General features: G+C 38.1%; 1 long non-coding RNA gene across 14 annotated transcripts in view; it reads right to left on the bottom strand.

The window, feature by feature from the left end:
* The window catches only part of LOC110344248 (uncharacterized), a 216,833-nt gene that overhangs the window by 91,054 nt on the left and 106,363 nt on the right, over positions 1-19,416 (bottom strand). For 11 of the 14 annotated variants that reach the window (XR_015448615.1, XR_015448614.1, XR_015448612.1 and 8 more), the window contains one exon: positions 1-19,416. This exon is cut by the window's left edge. This is a non-coding gene — a long non-coding RNA (uncharacterized LOC110344248). The other 3 variants (XR_002386691.2, XR_015448623.1, XR_015448620.1) reach the window with 2 other exon arrangements.

Below are 19,416 nucleotides of genomic sequence, written 5' to 3'. Positions count from 1 at the left end.
GTGGAGACAAGGTCTCGCTATGTTGTTCAGGATGCCCTTGAATTCATTATGTAGCCCAGGGAGGCTTCAAACTCATCAGCCAAGGCTGATCCTCCTGCCTTGGCCTCCCGAGTGCTGGGATTACAGGTGTGCACCACCATGCCCAGCTACGGTGAAAGTTTAAAATAAAAAATTTTATGGGCCTGGGATTTAGCTCAGTGGGGGCCGGGGACTTAGCTCAGTGGTTCTGCCACCTGCCTCGAAAGCTCAAGGACTCGAGTTCAATCCCTGGTACCAAAAAAAAAAATTTCATTACAGTAGAAGACATTGCCATTAATCCTCCTTACTTCAAACACATTTCTCCCATCACTTTTGCTACTTTCTGATGCAGCTCTAGAAGTCCTCTTTTGTGATTGTCTTTATGGGGTGTAATAAAAAATTTGGTGAATGGTTCTGCCAAGTGCAATCCAATGTAAAGCCAGGCTTGTAAAAACATTCGTGTGTCCTCATTTTTATTTGTCAGATCTGGCACTGTGCAATGTGTAGCCCAAAGTCAAAATGACTATGAAAGGTAAATGTTTTGAATTGATTTCAGGACATCAAAATAGCTACAACAGTGCAACTAAAGAGACTCAGTTGTGTTCACACAGTGATGGAGAGTATTTTAAAGGGGACTGATGGCAATGTCTTATGCAAAACTTACCCACATTTATATTTTGTAGTAAGAACAGGAACAGCTACCATTACTTTTATAGATGGGGGGGGCAGTACTAGGTAGAGATTGAACCTAGGACCTTTACACTGAGCTACATCCTCAGTCCTTTTTATTATTTTTATTTTGAAACAGGATCTAACTAATATGCTAAGTGGCCCAGGCTGGGCTCAAACTTGTGATTCTCCTGCCTCAGCCTCCAAGAATGTTGGGATTACAGTGTGTGCCATCACATCCTGCTCTTTTATAGATATAAAAGGACTAAGCTGGCTATTTTACAAGATGTGATTTTCCTCCTAGCAACAAAGCCGAAAGAGCCTCTTCTGGGTTCCATGATTAATGACTTGGTCCCTGCAGCAGGAGAGCATCACTCTAAGTAATAATATCAGCTAACCATTTCTTCCCAAGCAGGTACTTTGAAGACACAGTTTTCCCAAGCCCCACAACTCACTTCAGTCATTGTGCCTCACCTTGTCTCTTCCCTGGCTAAATGCCTGGTGCTGTAGTTTGGATCCTGAATGTCCCCCAAAGGCTCACATGTTGATGGCTTGGGGGCTCAGTCCCTGATGAGACAGGGAGGTGGTAGAACCTTTAGAAGGTAGAGCCTAGTGAAAGGAAGTTAGGTTATTAGGGAACTGCTCTTGAAGGGGGACACTGGGACCCTGGCCCTTCCTCTCTCTTCTCACTTCCTGATGACCATGAAGTGAGAAGCTTCCTCTACCACACACTTCAACTACAATGTGCTGCTTTACCACAAGCCTCAAAACAACAGGGCATACAGACCATGGACTAAAACTTTAAAACCTATGAACCAACATAAACCTTTTATCTAATAAGTTGATTATCTCAGGCATTTTGTCACAGTAATGGGAAATTAACATGCATGGCTAAAGCTATTTCTAATTTAAATGTTCATTTATACTTCCAACAAACCAACCAATGAGAGGGCTTCTCATGTCAAGATAGTGGTCAGGCAGGGTACAGGAAGGACACATACACTTATAGAAAGGCACAAAGCCCACCATAATTTTTTTTAAAAATCAGAGCTTTTCACAAAATGTTTGAGTGTCAGATGGATGATGGGAGGGGAACTGCCCAACAATCTGGGCAGGGGCAGCAATAGCCTGGAGAGCTTTCTGAGAAATGCTGCTGCTGAGAAGAGACAGGTGACCTGGTTTGGTAGAACCCCAGGAAGACTCCAGGTCCACAGAAAGCAAGTACAGTATGGGACAGAAGTTCCAAGAAGGGCAGAAAGCACTCTGGATATCAATAATTACTTCTTCCATCCCTACTTCCTGTGCTTTTAAGATCAAACCTTACAGGCCCTCAGACAAAAATTAAAAATATCTGGATGCAGAGACATGTATCTGTATTCCTACCTCTTTGGGAGGCTGAGGCAGGAGAATTATAAGTTCCTGGATAGCCTGGGGCAACTTAGCAAGACCTTGCCTCAAAATTAAAAAAAAATAAAAGGGGATGAAAACAGAGCTCAGTGCTAGAACATTAACCTAGCACATAGGAGGCCGAGGTCTGACCCCAAATACCATAAAAGCTAAAAATAAAATTAAAACCCTGAAAGTAAAAAGGGAAATGATTCTCTAAAGAGACTAAAAATGTCTGACTAGTGTGTAAGAACCCTAAACTCAAGTCCTCTTCACTCTGGCACTTAGCAGTTCCCAAGCGTGGGGGCTCTGCAAGCCCCGAGCCACCCAGGGTGAAGCTTGTTCCTGGCAAGAGGCAGCAACTCAGACAGCTTGAGTCAGCCGGAATGTAGCTTCACTTCAACTGTGGATCAACAACCAAGGATAAATACATATTTAGAAAGCCTGCAATATGAAAGAGGAAACCACAATAAATAACAGGAAGACCTTGGAAAAAACAGAAAATTCAAGGGAACGCTGATTTTTTGTTTTGTTTTGGTACTGGGGATCAAACTCAGGTCCTTGCACTTGCGCAGCAGGTGGCGAAACCACTGAGTTGAATCCCTGGCCCAGGGAACATTGATTTTAAAAAATACTTTGAGCAAGGCCGGGGATTTAGCTCAGTGGTTCTGGCACCTGCCTAGAAAGCACAAGGTCCCCAGTACCAAGCACAAGGTCCCCAGTTCGATCCCCAGTACCAAAAAAAAAAAAAAATACTTTGAGCAACCCTCAAAGTATTGTAGAATAATTATATCCAAACTAAACAGGGCCAGGGATTTAGCTCAGTGGTTCCGGCACCTGGCTCGCAAGCGCAAGGACCCAAGTTCAATCCCCGGTACCAAAAAACAAACAAACAAACAAACAAACAAACAAAAAAACAAGACAAACTAAACAAATAATCCAAGAAAAGGGTCTATGAAATGAAAAATATGAGCCTCCAAAAGCAAGTTTTAGTGAACACTAAGTGTGGGTGCCCTAATCTCACAGGTGTATCCTGATTATTTAATTTTACCACACAAGACAGTACTTTTTACCTAAGATGTGCTATATTTTGCACTTTTGCCATAAGTCTGAAACGGCATAATGACACAATGCCCCACTATTCAAGAAAACCCAAGTCTATTTTTAACTCCTCTAGTTTAACTCCTCTAGTTTTTAACTCCTGCTAGTTTACAGTGTGATATGTGTAAACTCCCTTTAATACCTGCTTTGTTTTTCTATAGAAAGGGAGTAATCAAAGGCCATGTTTTTAGAGTGAAATATGAAGAATCCTGGAAAGTACTAACAATGTACATAGAACTAAAATAGCTTGATGGGAAGACCTCAAAATACTAAAACATATTAATGAGGCACATATGAAATCCTCAGTGGAGAACTTCATAGAAAAGATAACCTCTCTCCCACCTAGGTGGCATGCACACCATGCTTTATTAAAGCAGACAGCCAGATTGGAGCACTGGTTCAAAACCCCACTACTTCCACAGCCCTCTGCTTATAACAAAAAAAAGTCCATCATGCCCTAATTACTACTGTATTTTAAAATAAAATTCAGTGATAACATTAGTGTACATACAGCTTCTAAAACATCAATATACTAAATGTATTACTATAAAACTATAAAGCTATAAGAAAAGCAATTTTCCAATATATAAACAGTTTTAGGTCCATTTAACTATCCAGTGAAATAAATGCAATTTACTTGTACTTAAGAGAATTAGAGTCAGGAACTTTCCATGTTAAAAGTATGGGAAAACATGGCTGGGGAGTTAGCTCAGTGGTTCTCCTACCTGCCTTGCAAGCACAAGGACCCGAGTTCGATCCCTGGTACCAAAAAAAAAAGTATGGGAAAACAAAAAGAGGTGAGATATAGACAGATAACAAAATAAAAATTAGTGTATTCTGTGTATATTAAAAGTCTAGTAAAAGTGTTTCTTCTAGGCTCAGAAAATAATAAACTGATTTTTCACCCTGTAAATAATAATACAGATAAAAGTTGTGCAGGATACAGGTCAATTTGTTCTCTTTTCCACCTTAGGATGTTCAAAATCTCTGGCTCCAATTCATTAAATATTCTTCACTCTACAACCAAAACACCCTCACAATATCTACTATGTCCCCTAGAGGGAGGTCCCATTTCTCTGGAAACCCCATCTAGGTGATCCACAGGAGTTTGCCTCCAGCCTTCTTATCTCATGTCACTGAAGACCAAATTCTGAAGGAAATATCAGCAATGTATCTAAGAAAACCATTAATGTGGAAAATAGCTAGGAATAAGTTAATTTAGTTTACATGTGCAGAATTAACTATAGCTACATTCAACATTATTTTCCCTTTTTGAATTCAAAATGATTAATTATTCCATGCAGAATATGGAGTGGAAAGCTCTACCTTTGTGACTTTTACTTAGGTAGCACAAAGTGACTCTAAGTTGAAAAATTTTAACATTCAAATCTGGTTAATTAATGACAAAAAGGGAGTTTCACATAGAACTCTACAACTCTCATTTCCTCAAAACAAGAATTAATGCATTCTTTCACATGTGGTCATTACAGGAAGAAGGGGGAGTCATTTACTGTAAATGTCTTTCTGATGCAATTTCACCACCTCTTTCAAAGACAGAATTCATCCAAGAAGCCTTAGTCACTTCTTCAAGAAAAATGCCACTGCGTTGAATGTACACAGACTAAATCACATGCCTAAGGATGAGCTGGTTCCTCTGGTGGGGTGGGGGACAGAGACAGAGAGACAGAGACACAGAGTGAGAGACACAGACTGACAGACCTCATAGCTTCTTTGTCATAATGGATTAGCAATGTATCTTAAAATTTGGCCTTTAATACAGGAAAAAGACAGGTATGCTGCGATCATTGTTGCATAAATCAAAGGTGAACAGATTTCCCCTCCACCTAGTTTTTTAAGCATACGTCCCAAAAATATAAGACCTCAGTTCTAAAGCAGGAACCTATGCATAATTAGTATCTTTGCAACTGTGGCTGTTTAATTTTAAAAATTTTGCACATAGAAAGAAAAGGGAAATCCTATACTTTAAAATTTGAAACTGAAACTACATTTTGAAGAGGGCACAGTGCACATGAAACAGGGGAGACAGTGGATAATTCTATCAAGCGGTTTGGACAGAAAAACATACAGCAAACAGTTCTGAGCTGTAAAAAAAAGAAAGATCAGTTTTTCTAAAATTTCAAATCTACCCAAAGGAAAGCTAAGGAGTGACTTCTCCTGTTTCTCCTTACCTAGATAACCTCGAATTCTTCTCAGGATCAGACACACACACTTGTGTTTTATGGATGACTCAATGCAGAGCCAAAGCCCAAGAGTCACAGAAGACTCAAAACAGGTTGCTGTTGGAGCCTGCAATCCCCTTGATGAGTGAAACCGCACATAGGTAACATATGTATCCTGAACAAGCTATTGGATAGGCAAAGGCAATGCGTGTACAAGTCTGATTTGCCACCTTTGGGGCAAGCCTCTTGTAGGCCCCCTCAGAGATATGACGGATTCACTACACTTGAGAGAGTCAAAACTAGAGAAGGTTCGTTTTTCTGTGGCATTTTCCTAACCCCGCGGAAACCACGACAAGAAGAAACCACAGTGAGATCTGACTCTTCCACCAGGCGATGCCAATGAAAAAAGAATTACTGTCTACACCGATAATTTACAAACAAATCTGGCCACACTGCCAAAGCTTACTGGTATTACAATGACTGCCTGGGAGTAGGATGTAGGTGTAGGCATTATGCATGTATTTTTAAGCCAACAATTCTGAGCCATGGTTTCAGGGCTCCATTTAAGTGGGAAGCTTCATCCACCAAGGAGTGGCAAAACTTTAAAAAAGAAATTCAAACTTGGTGCTACACTGGTGATCAATCATGGAATGAAAAAGACGAACAGAGCAACAGTATAACTGATCTTTCTACAGGTGAAGGTTTTCAACCAGGAGTCCTTGGATCATCTGCATCACAATTAACTAAGACTGGACTCACAATCTCTGGGGCGTAGAGCATGCTTTTTAAACTAGTATTCCAGGTTGTTCTTATACACTTCAAAGTTTGAAGACTACTTTTCCTGTTGATGGAACTGAACAGCTGATGGTAGCTGCTCCCATCTTCCTTTATTATTCAATTATTTTGTCTCTGATTCCTGTTGAAATCAGGAGCATCAAGGGCACTAATTGTCCTCTCAGGACAACTTGTGGCTGAAACTTCAGAGAAAAGGTGAGCCATGCTGAGTTCACCTGATCTCCCCCCCCCCCCCAATCTATCACTCCAGGAAGAGAGCAAAGATCAAGCTAAAAGAACTTGAAAATGCAATATCTGAATAAATAGGAACATTACAGGAAAAAGTGTTATGGCCAGAAAACAAAAAGTATGTTTGTGGATGAAAACAAAAGAAAGATAAAACGAAGGAGGAAGGACACCAGTGCTTATGACTGCTTTTATACCCCAGGCACTGCATCAAGCAACTACAGCATTGTCTTTGCCAGTGACATGACACAAAAAGCTAACTTGTCCAGAAGTACACGAACACACACACTCAGGCTTCTGACCTCACAGCAGGACCTACGGCCACCATGTGTTCTCTAAGGAGGAGTCTGTTGGCTCCACCCAGAACCTACTTCTAGCCTTAGTGTCCTATGAGCCTTAAAGAGTTTTCAATCATGAGATTAAGAAATACTCTCAGAAATGAATTTAAAATGACATCACCTTCCCATAGTTCCTATTTTTGCTTATTTACTTTGCCAAAGGTTTTGTGATCTTTCAGAAATTTCAGAGTGGTTTTTCATCACTATTTCTCCTTTTTAACCAGCTTATTTCAGTTCAAAGTGCTTGGGGAAATCTTCATATTAAAATATAGGCAGAAGGGGCCAGGGATTTAGCTCAGTGGTTTTGTCACCTGCTGCGCAAGTGCAAGGACCCAAGTTCGATCCCTGGTACCAAAAATAAAAAATAAAAAAATAAAAAATAAAATATAGGCAGAAAACATTTTTGAATATCAAGTATAAAAATGGTTTTTCCCTTTAACAATAATGGGTTTTTTTTCTCCAATGTGTATGTTTCTAAAGAAACTTTCTGTATAAAAGGAGGACCACTCAGAAAATACTACTGAACAAGTTCTTTCAAATGCTTCTCTTTGTTTCAGGTAAATATGTACTGTGACGTCCTAACACAAAAAAGAAGGAAGCTGACTTTTAACTTTTTACCATGAGGTAATACAGCATATTTTGTGTTCTGAATTTGGCTATATCAGGGTAGAGGTTCTCAAAATTTTGTGTTAGTGCTGAAACCCCTTGTATTCCCCCAAAGTCTTAGGTGGAAGCCCATTACATACTCTAGATGAAAACAAAGCATCCCTGGTGATGCTGTGGGCCAGGGTATACAAAGACATTGGGTACTTGGATCCGCTTACTCACTCAAAGCTCCAGGGTGGCCACTGAGGCAACGGTGCCAAAACCCCAGGGGCTCTGTTTTATATTTTCTCAGATCCTGACACTTTTAAAATTTTATACTTCATCACTGTATGTTACACATGCTTTTGTATCTCAGATAGGGACACACATAAACTTATTTTTTTGGTACTGGGGATCAAACTCAGGACCTTGTGCTTGCTTCCAAGGCAGGTGTGGTGCTGCTGAGCTAAATCCCCAGCCCCACATAAACTCTTTATAAAAAGCCATGTTAAGTTAAACTTGAAATGCTACTTATACAGTGAGTCAGAATTCTATTACATGTTTGGTTTGTGTGGACCCTAACATAAAAATTATAATCTCTATCTGTATCTGTATCTCTGTAGCAATGAAACCCTTAGCAAATTTAAAGTCATTTTTTCGGGGGGGAGGTATCGGGGATCGAACTCGGGTCCTTGCACTTGCAAGGCAGGCGGCAGAACCACTGAGCTAAATCCCTGGCCCTTAAAGTCATTTCAGAAACACTTTTTGTCAAGACATGCTTTTGAAATTAGTAAGAATATCATCTTAATGTATAAGACTTCTTCCCATACTTCACTTGTACTAGTGGCCATTAGTTTGCTACTTATGGTATAATGCACTTCAAAATACAGTCATGCATTAGTTAACAGTGATAACATTCTGGGAAATGTGTCTTTAGGTGATTCCATCACTGTGTTAACATCACAGAGTATACTTACACAAGGGAAGATGGCTATGACATCCCTAGATAAATAGATATAATCTATGGGACTGCTGTCATGTATATAGTCTGTCATTGGCAGAAATGTCATTATGGGGCTCAAAATAAATACATAACCTAGATTCAAAATGAGGAATGAATTTAAATTATTGCTAGGTAACCATTTAAAAAATTACAATGCCAAATCACAACAGCAAACAAAGATCGAAATCCCTTTATGAAGTCAGTACTTCTTTAAACTTCTGTTAACAGAAAAATGTAATAGTCTTTTCATTTCTGGAGTATTGGTTCCTATTTTAAAGGTGCTGTGCCTTAAATCTGGCAAAGCCATCACCATCATATTTCAAGTGTATGTGAGAGAAAATGACCATAGGAAAAGTGCTATCCTGGGGCCACCAACCTGCATCTAGGAAGGGCTGAGGTTCTGTGGTCAACTGTCCCTCAGAATAACAGAATGCTTAACAGTAGGGAAATTTATATCCACAGGAGTGTCAGAAACACTCACAAACATTCAAAGAATTAAAATAATCTGCTATCTTAAAATCCATGTTTAACTGTATTATTTTTAGGATATTCTAAATTTTCCTTATTTTATTGTAATTTGTTATTAAAATTAAAAATAATTATGGAAGCATGCTAGCAGCACATTATTTTAAAATACAAAGGACCACTTTATCATAGGAGATACATCCTAACACCCTCAGGGGATGTCTGAAACCAAGATAGTAAGAACCTTATTATACAATCTATGTTTTCCTATATATACATAACTATGATAAAGTTTAATTTACAAATTAGGTAAATAAGAGATTAATAACTAATAAAACAAACAACAATAAAACAATTATAACATATACTATAAAATATTGTATGAAAGTGGTCTCTGATAATTTCTGGAACTTTCCATGAAGTATTTTCAGAGTTTGGTTGATTGAGAGTTACTGAAACAAGGAGAGTTAAATTGCAGATAAGGAGGAATTACTGTAGTCAACCTCCTTCTAGAAAGATGGTTAAGAAATATAAATATAATAATAGTTAAGAAAAATAAAGTAGTCCTCAATTATTTATGTTCTCAACATGTGTCCACACATTCATTGGTAGTTTAGGACTGGACTCCTTTTCTGTTAAAAACAGTGCTGCCAATCACAGTAATCAGGCCATTCCACAAAACTGATTTCACTGGGGGGGGGTGGGGGAGTGTTGAAATGAAATGCATACTGCAACTCTGTTGCAATACTAGTAATTATATAAGGAATAGGATAATAGACTAAGAATGATCTTTATTTTTCTCTATGGAAATACTAGGTTTAATCAGAGAATGATGGACCAGATTGAGACTAAGAGCTTTGAAAGCTGATAATACTGTTTATTATGGTTCTATTTTACCTCCAAATATACTGTGTTCCTTTCCCTTGGTATGATTATATCACTGCTCTTGAGCTTATCAAATATGGCAGATGCAGTGAGGGTGCTCCAAAGTTGAACAAAGAGGGCAGAAAGAAAAAAGCTTAGAAAGAAATTTACTTAAAATATAGAAGAAATGTGGTAAGAAGATCATATGGAATTAACAAAACTCTGACCTGAAAAAAAGACAAGAAAAAGAGAATGTATGAAGTTCTCCCAAGTTGGATGGAAAAGGTGCTGGACTGGACATAAGCCCTGAACCCAGACAGCCTGCCTGCTACGTGGGGCACAGGCTATGCAGGGCTGACCAAACACAGGCAGTGTGTGATTACCCACATGTGTGACCAGGATGTGTGCAAAGCAAGTGTCTACAATCTGGGAAGGCTCTGTGTGGTTAACTTGGTAAGAATTTGGTTGTCAGTCTTTCAAAGCAGTAGCTGTTTGGTCTGACTCAAGTGATAAGAAACCCAGAGTTAAGAGTTTGGCCTGGTGTTGTGGTGTGTGGTCAGCTTCATGGTCTCAGAAAATTAAAAGCAATGTATCCAAATGCATAGTGCTGGCCAAGAATGACCAATCCAAGCCTAAAGACAGTAGAGTAGAAAACAACAAGGTCTCTAGAGCTCTAGCAATAAAAGCAGCCTCATGCATGAGACCTTTTAATTCTTATTTATTGGAGGGACAGGTATCACAATCTGAAAATTTCATTATTTTTAACATAGCAAACCTAAACTGCTTATGAAAATGATTATCAGACCCCATCCTACTAAGTTTTATGCTTTTTTTTTTTGGTACCGGGGATCAAACTCGGGGCCTTGTGCTTGCGAGGCAGGTGGTGGAACCACTGAGCTAAATCCCCAGCCCAGTTTTATGCATTTTCAATATGACACATATGTCAAAAGTAAATATGAAATAGAGTAATATTTAGAAGGCTTTTAAATGAAAATACAAACTTTGACCTTACAAAATACTGTGGCATTTAAATGTGTGTGTGTGTGTGTGTGTATAAGGCAGGTGAATTCCAGTTCTGCTATCACAGGAAGTTAGGAAAGAATGAAAAGCAAGGGATTTTGAGCTGTAGACTCTTGACAACAGTCAAAGTGGTCAAATGTATTTTGTTTGTTTTCAGACTGTAGGGTGATCGTACAGTGAGATGTAAAATAATTCAGTGCAAAAATAAAGGAAAAACTAGAAAATAAAAGTTCATCACATATAGCGTAACTATATGTTGTGTATACTTTTTCATGATGTAAAACATAATCCTCTGTCGGTCACAGGAAGGAAATGGTCTATTAGAAAAGAAGAATTAAGGATTCTGTTTGAAATGGAGTGGATCATGTGGGGGTTTAATTTTACTTGGGGGTATGCCATATTGCATTCTTGGAAACAAATTCACAAACCAAGATTCATTTACATTCCTAAACAACAATTCTAAAGATATCATGCAAGTCATTACTCAGTCACTCACTTTACTGTCTACTCTCCCTGAGGTGTTACAGAGACAAGTAAAGTTTGAAAAACAAAAAGCAAAGAAAGCCCAATTCCATTAAATAGGGTCATAATAATATCAAACACACATTGAGTGCTTACTGTGTGTCTAAAAGTGTTATAAGCACTTTACACATCATTAATTCATTTGATCCCTGCAATAATTCCACAAAAGTAGATACTAACAGTATCCCTGTTTTACAGATAAAGAATGTAAGAAATTAAGTCACACAATATCCTTGATTTCTAATGCCATGATGGTGCATAACTGACAGTAAGACTGGAGAAAGGAGGACATGAACCCGAGGGAAGCACAACTGCCTGAGCCATGCCATCTAGCCTCCTTTCCCTGGCTTCTAATGTGCAATCCAGTTTATGTAACAGGCAGTTGGTCTCTTCCACTGTGGCCCCCTGATGTGTATTGAACATGCTTCCCAGCAAATCAGTTCAAATTCCATCTCTCTTCCCTCTCTAGAAAACATACAAGAATGCAATGAGCGGGCCCTTTCCTTGCTCTAATAAAATCCCTTATGCATTTAGGAGTTAAAAGGAACTCACTCTGTGTTGGTACTTGAACTTTAGTGTGAGCCAGTCACTTTTAAAATCTTTTCTGGGTCTTATCTCCATGAACCAGTGACACTGAAGCTACGGTGTTTTCTGTTAGATTGGCCATGGGAGGCACTGTTTTCTTTGAACCCCCTTTGTCCCACAATCCTCATTTGTTTCATATAGGTCCAAAGGAACCTGGATAGGATATGTACATATCCTATGACAGGGATACTATGACACCTCAAAAAGAAATGATAAGATGGTGCCCAAAGACAGTTCTCCTATGCAATCTACCCATTCTTGTCTTCAGGTTATATGACTGGCCTTGGAATAGGGCCTATATGGGTAATAATAAGTATACATCAATGCTGGAGTTATGAGCATGATTCCTTGTCTAGGGATCAAGTGCCATGAGTAAGAACCTTGCTTTTTACATGGTGTTTAAATGTTTGAGTAAACACGACAAGCACTCTGCCTCTGATATAATTAAAGTTAAAATGGCCAGTGTAAATGAATCTTGAGGCAGAAAGAATACAATACTGAGGTCTTTGACCATTATACCTTGGCCACATGATTTGAATTTTTTCCTCATGAAAGCAACTTTTGGCCAAACAAACATAACATCTTTCAGATTTTTAACAAAATTATTAAACCAATGTATAATTATGGCTTGTATATTGTGACATGAAAAATTAAATTTTAGAGGAGTTTAGCATTCTTTCAAAATGAAATACTGTACTCAGTTAAGACAAAAGTCTGAGGCTTAGGTAGACTATAATAATGTTTTACTGTACTGTTTATATATATAACACATATCCATTCTGTAACTTATTAAAATTAAAACAATGAAAGTGTAATATTTCTCTTAACAAATACAGTTAAGAATTCTACCAAAATAAAATTTCTCATCGAATAATACTATCTATATGCCAGTATCAATGTCATATAAGAAGCAGGAGAAAGGATTTTACTATTCACCTATAACCCATATTTAGGGTTTTTTTTAGTAAATAGATTAACCTATTTATTTCTACCAAGTAATTCCTTGTGTCTAAAACCAATACTTTTGATATGGGCTGGGGTACATTCTCTGTGGTTTCAAAAAATAAAGGGATGAATCAATTATGCACCAGTCTAGTCAATCCACTTCTAAGAAACACACAGTTTTTGGATAAAAGAACAGTAATGCTGGCACTTAAAAATATGACACACTTTTTACAAGTGTAGTAACAAACTGGGACTTTTTAAATGATGATGCTCATTTTCTCTGCCCTATTTACCCTGTTTCATTAGCTATGCTTGGGACCAAGAGCATTCATTTGGAAGACAGCAGTCAGAAGACAGTTGTACTTGGATATGGGAATTGGATTAAAACCAAAAAGGGGAGCTGAATGGTTTATGTAGGGTGGGAATCAAATGTAAAACTGTAGCCTCAGTAAACACAATTCATTGCTATAATATATTAACAGTTGCCATTAAAACTGTATCTGTATCAGTAAAAAACAACATGGGGAATATGCTCCTGAACAGTAGTTTTTTGTCTGTTGAAGGAATCTGGCAGCAGCTTCCCTAGAACATAGAAGTTAAGCAAGTTGTTTTCTGAGTTGAATAAGGATACACAAAGCTGAGAAAGACAGGGAACTTCTCAGGAAGCAACTATTGTTAAAGAAAAAAGCTATTCCAGGTTAAAAACTATCTCACAAAATTTTCCTTGTCACCAAGGGAATGTGTGGGGTTCTGTCTTTCTCTCCTATCTGTACATATGTCAAAATGCCCTCAAACTAACACAGTGGGAAAAAACTGTGAGCACGTTTTGCTTTTCAGTGTATTTTGCTAAGACAAGTATTTTAGTATGTTTTTTTAAAATCACTTTAAAAAGACTGAGGTTTAACATTCACTTTGGAAAATGACTGAACTTCTACCTGAGTAAGTGCTATCTCCCTGTCAGTATTAGTTTTGCCCTTTCATATCTCTGTGGTCTTGTCCATGTCCCATCTCCCTTAGGAGACTCAGTTTCCTCGTCTATAGGTTGACAAGCGTCAGGTTAAACATCCTCTTTCATCTTCCTTCCGAATCCAAATTTAAATGGATAAATATAAATTATTCTGTGATTTGTTTTCTCTCTCAAATATACTTGATGTAAATTTTATACTAATTTCACTTAAAACAGGAATGGGGGAGGCACAGTGGGGGAGGGGAAATGCAGGGCTTGTGAAAAGGAAAGCATCTGCTCTGTCCTGGACATTATAGTAAAGCAGATCTCTGGAACTTACTCATCTAGGGTAACTGAAACTTCACTCCTCCTTACTTCAAACACCTCCCATTGTTCTCGCCACTTTCTGAAACAATTCTGTAAGTCCTCTTTGGTGTCTTTGGTTGCATTATTATGGGTGCCTCCATGTCCTAAATCGATTCAAAATGTTTGTGTCTCATGGGGATGAGCCAGAAGCTCTTTGCTGGAGAAGAGCCAGAAGTTGCACAGTGTGAGATCTGGTGAATAGGGTGGATAAGAACATACCATGATGATTTTATGAGTCAGCCTTTCTGTTGGATGGGACTTAGCATCAGCATTCACTGTACTTCTGATCACACCTTGTAAAGCCACACTTATAACCCCAGCACTTATAACTTATAACACTTGTAAAGCCACTTATAACCCCAGCTACTTGGGAGACTGAAGCAGGAGGATCACAAGTTTGAGGTTAGCCTTAGTGAGATCCTGTTTCAAAACAAAGCTTGAAACCATAAAATAAAAAGGGTTGTCAATGTAGCTCAGTAGCAGAATGCTTATCTAGCATGTGCAAAGCCCTGGGTTCAATCCCTTGCACAATGACAACAACAACAACAACAACAACAAAAAGCAAAGGACTTAAATAGACATTTCTCCAAAGAGATATACAAATGACCATCATGTATATGAAAAAGTGTTCAACATTTCTTACATTCAGGGAAATACAAATCAAAACCTTGGTATCACTTCACAAATTTCTAATTTTTATGAAAAAAATAGTGCAAGCAAGGAGGAAGAAAAATTGGAATCTTTGTACACTATTAGCAGGAATGTAAAATGCAGCTGCTATGGAATGCAGTATGGAGTTTTCTCAAAAAAATTAAAAATAGGACTACTATATAATCCAGCACTTCCATTTCTGCATATATTTTCCCTTAAGCATTGATGGAAGTATACCTCAAATACTGATGGAGACTTATGTTGATTACATATATATTTCAAATGGAAATGGTAGTTTTACTTGCACTATTCTATCTTTGAAAACTAAACAGTGGATTATAAATTGCAAATATTCACTTAAAAACTTTTAAAGTCAAGTCAGACATGGTGATGCATGCCTGTAATCCTAGCAATTTGTGAGGCCGAGGCAGGAGGATTTCAAGTTTGAGCCCATCCTGAGTGACTTAGGAAGACACTGTCCTGAAACAAAATATAAAAAGGGGAGAGGGGCCGGGGATTTAGTTCAGTGGTGCCACCGCCTGCCTCGAAAGAACAAGGTCCTGAATTTGATCCTGGGTACCAAAATAACGGGGCAAGGGGAGAGGAAGATTTAGCTCAGAGCAAAGACCTTGGGTTCAATCCTCGGTATCAGGAAAAAGAAAAGAAAAAGAAAAAAAATCACAACTTTTTAACCCCAAAGTTATTAAAATAATCCTTGAAATTTAGGAAAATCTGAGTTGTGTAGTTATCACAGATAATCAGCCATGTAAAACCAAAAGCTTTTAAAATATTGCTGTAATATTATTTGGGCCAAATTAGCATAAGATTCTGATGAACCATGGTCATTGTTTGATACCCAACAAGAACAAGTAATTATATTCATTCATACACTAACTTTAGTCTTTTCAGTATTACACACACTCTTTAAAACTGGGATAACACTAGTACCTTCCCTTAGGCATTCAATCAATGCTTAGAACACAGCAAACACTCACCAAATATCATTAGCATGGTTATTTTCTTTGTTATATACATTATTATCAAAAATATAAAATGGCAAAACCCTTAAAGAAACGCAGCTGAATTTACTGAGTGCTTTAAGTAGTATCTTATCTTTATACAACAATAGTAGCTACTATGTATTAAAAACAATTTACATTATTTCATAGCAACAACTGAAATTAGACTTCAGCATTGAGGTTGAAAACTAGTCATAACCCACTTATATTCATTATGTTCTAGATCTAAAATGCCTCCTACAAATCTCATTGTCAAGAAGTGGGGCCTGATTGGCTGAAGGGGCCAGTCACTGGGACTGTGACCTGGAGGGCTGTATTCACATCCAGGCTTCCCTCTCTCTCTCTGCTTCCTAGCTGCCATGCAGTGAACAGCTTTCCTCCACCATGTGCTATCACCATGCCTCTTCTGCCTCGGAGCCTGTCAACCATGGACTAAATCCACTGAAACTGTGAACCCAAACAAAGCTCTCCTCCCTCCTGTAAGTTGTGAGTGTCAAGTATTTGTTCCAGCAATAAGAAAGCTAATACACTGTTTCATCTCTTTTTTTTTTCTTTTACTCACATTTTCAAAAGTACCTGGCTACCTGCTGGTGACTTCTCGCATATGTCATGATCAATCTAGGTGCCTTGATAAAAAGAATAATAGCTTCTATTTCACTTTAGTTTCCCAATCAGAAAATAAGAAAGGAAAATGATCAGAAAAATTAGAAAAAGCATGAAACATTATTTTTAAAAACACATGTTGGTCTGTTGGTCTGAGGATTTATCATCAGCACTATGATTCTTCCCTTTTTGCTTTTCCTCAAGCTATAGAGGGCTCTGTATCACCTACTAGCCTAGCAACACTGGCATTTTCCTATAACTGGTCTTCAACTCCCCCAAAGGCAATGACTGCCAGAAAAGTACCACTGGCTCAAACTGCATCTTTCCAGACCCTCTTCCAAGGAAAGCAGTGCATTAGCTGTTTTTCCAGCCAAGTGAAATAAACACACAGGGTGAAAAATACTGGACTGATTTAGTATCTTCAAGGTAAATGGTGAGTAAAAGAATGAACAATATATCTAAGGAAGAGATGTCCAAGAAGGAGATGGTGTCCCTTACCTCAAAGCTAAGAAAATATTCTTATTGTTGTGTGTGTTCTATCAATAGAAAAAAATTTTCATAAATCCTTGAGAATCATCTTAAAAAGTAAAAATCAGAGGAGAATCAAAATAAATCCCTAGGAAATGTTTTTCAAAGAATTTTGATCAATAAACCTTGACATCTACTAGCTAATCAGTTGGCTTTTTGTTTGTTTGTTTTGTTTTTTGAGACAGGATCTTGCCATGTAGATCAGGCTGGTCTTGAACTCACTATGTGGCCCAGGCTGGCCTCAAACTTGCAGAAATCCTCCTGCCTCCGCCTCCCAAGTGCTGGGATTACAGGCATGTACCACCATGCCTGACCCACGTTGGCTTTATTCTCTTCTTACAATACTTTCAAGCCCTCCAATACTACATACAAAATAAAGTAATCCAAATTGTGATACATTTAAAATAACTAACACAGAGGACTGTATTCATCTGTAGCCCCAATATTTGGCTAAATTTCAATGAACCTCTGAATTAATTCTAAGTGTAATCAGAGCATACACAAACACCACATGAGCAACTCTGGCTTAACTTCAATGACAAAATATTTAGAAACTCTTATGGGTACTCAAACTGAGATCTTTTGGGGTTTTGTTTGTTTTGAGTCAGGGTCTCCCTTTGTCAAACGAGATCTTTCTAAAATGGAAAACTAGAGTTTATTGTCTTGTTTGTTGCTTATCAACTTTAGAAATGGTTCTCACAGATTTAAAGAACAATTTTGCTCATTATCATCTTTAAAATTTGTTGTACAATGAAGTAATCTTAGATGACATAATTATAATTCCTTCATAAATAAGCTTACCTCTGAAATCAGTGAGAATTTTGTTAACACCAGCATTGCTCAGAAATCACTATGACAGTCTGACTAGGCTTGGAATAAAGAAGCAATAGGTTTTCCATTTGTTTTTACAGCACAAGAGTCAAACTCAGGACCACACATACCTCTCATAGAACAGACCGAACTTTAAACCTACACTATTTAAACATTAACTTCTTAACTATCTTGGAAGAGTGGATCATCATTTCAAAAACTTTTAAATGAATCCAGACCTGTGAGTGCTTTACTAAACTGTGATTACATAGTTCCATTAAACATACATGAAGCACAGGACTCAGTGTCATGAGCCCTTTCTCCATTAGACCTCTGCTTCTTGAACTGGGTTATAAAGCATGAATATATTTCAGTTCATCAGATGTGAACTGGAAATGCCAGAAGTGTTTGAGGAGATTAAATGGCTGGCTTCAATGCATTCCAATATAAAGCTTATCCACATACTTATATAAGTGAAAGGTCCTAAAAATTATAATGTGATAGACTTCAGGATAAGAAAAGCAATGCAACAATGCATCTGGGCCAGCAGGTGTCTCCCCACAGTCCATGACACCCACCAAGATGGCCAGGTATAAAAAAACCATACCACTGTTATAACTGTGTGATCCCTGGACAGTGTAAGGGCATGGGATCAGACCATCAGAAAAGCTAATTTTTATGATAAACTGTATATAAAGACCAAAGCACATCATAGGAATTAATGAAAAATATAACAAAAGATATGGTGAATGTTTAAAAACTTATGACAATAAAAGATACCTTACCATTAACCCCCCCTTGAAACACTCCCCCTCACTTCAAAAACAGCCCATTATTCTTGCCACTTTCTGAAGCAGTTCTGGAAGTCCACTTTCATGAGTGTCTAGTTGCGCTGTTATGGTGGCTTCAATGTCCTCAAGCAGTTCAAACTGTTTTACATCAATTTCTGTCAAATACTGTATAACATTACAGTGTGTCTTAATCCACCTTATTCACCAGACATGGCATCATGTAACTTCGGACTCTTCCTCTAAGTCAAACTGATCATGAAAAAGTTACATGTTTTGAATCAATTCAAGGCATCACAGCAGCCACAACACCACAACTACTTCAGCAAGTTGCAAGAATGAAGGGGTAAGTGTGTTTGATGTGAAAGGGAGTGTTTTCGAGGGCAAGTGATGATATGTTTTTTACTGTCATAAAGTTTTTAAAATTAAATACATTTCAATTGTACAGCATAAGTTTTCTGTTTGTTTAGCCAGGATTTTGTGTGTATTCAGGCTGGTGTCAAACTCTTGGATCAAGCAATCCTCAGACCAAGTTGTTGGAACCACAGGCATATATCACTGTGCCAGCCCGAAAATTACATTTTATAAACAAGAGCCAACAGCAAAGGGATCTACTTCACTCAAAATGGTAAATAAAATGATTTAAGTTCAAACACAAAGTTGAAGAAGGAATGATAATTGAAGAAATAGAAGCTGAATTTTGAATGAGACAAAGTGCAACACATAAAGGATTAAGATCAGTTTGAGGGTGTAGTGGGATGAAGGGACTCGTGCATATCAGTGCAGAACATGGGTAGATGGGCAAAAAACCATGTGTCCCATCATAGTACTAAAATACTCCGAGTTTATCCAAGGACAACTCACTAGCACAGCATGAGATCCATTTCAGGCTGAAGACCAGGGAACTGTGGGGTCTACGGCATCAACCAGATGGAAAGGCTCAAGTCTCTGAACAGAGAGGCAAAAAGATGCAGAAATTGGTGCCACTCCAAAGAGATGCTATG

The sequence above is a fragment of the Heterocephalus glaber genome, unplaced genomic scaffold (assembly GCF_053883595.1).
Source record: "Heterocephalus glaber isolate CG9 unplaced genomic scaffold, H.glaber_assembly_v1.0 deba00000546, whole genome shotgun sequence".
Classification (NCBI taxonomy): Eukaryota; Metazoa; Chordata; class Mammalia; order Rodentia; family Bathyergidae; genus Heterocephalus; species Heterocephalus glaber.
Note: the sequence above shows the minus strand (reverse complement) of the source record. Positions and strands in the feature narration are given on the sequence as shown.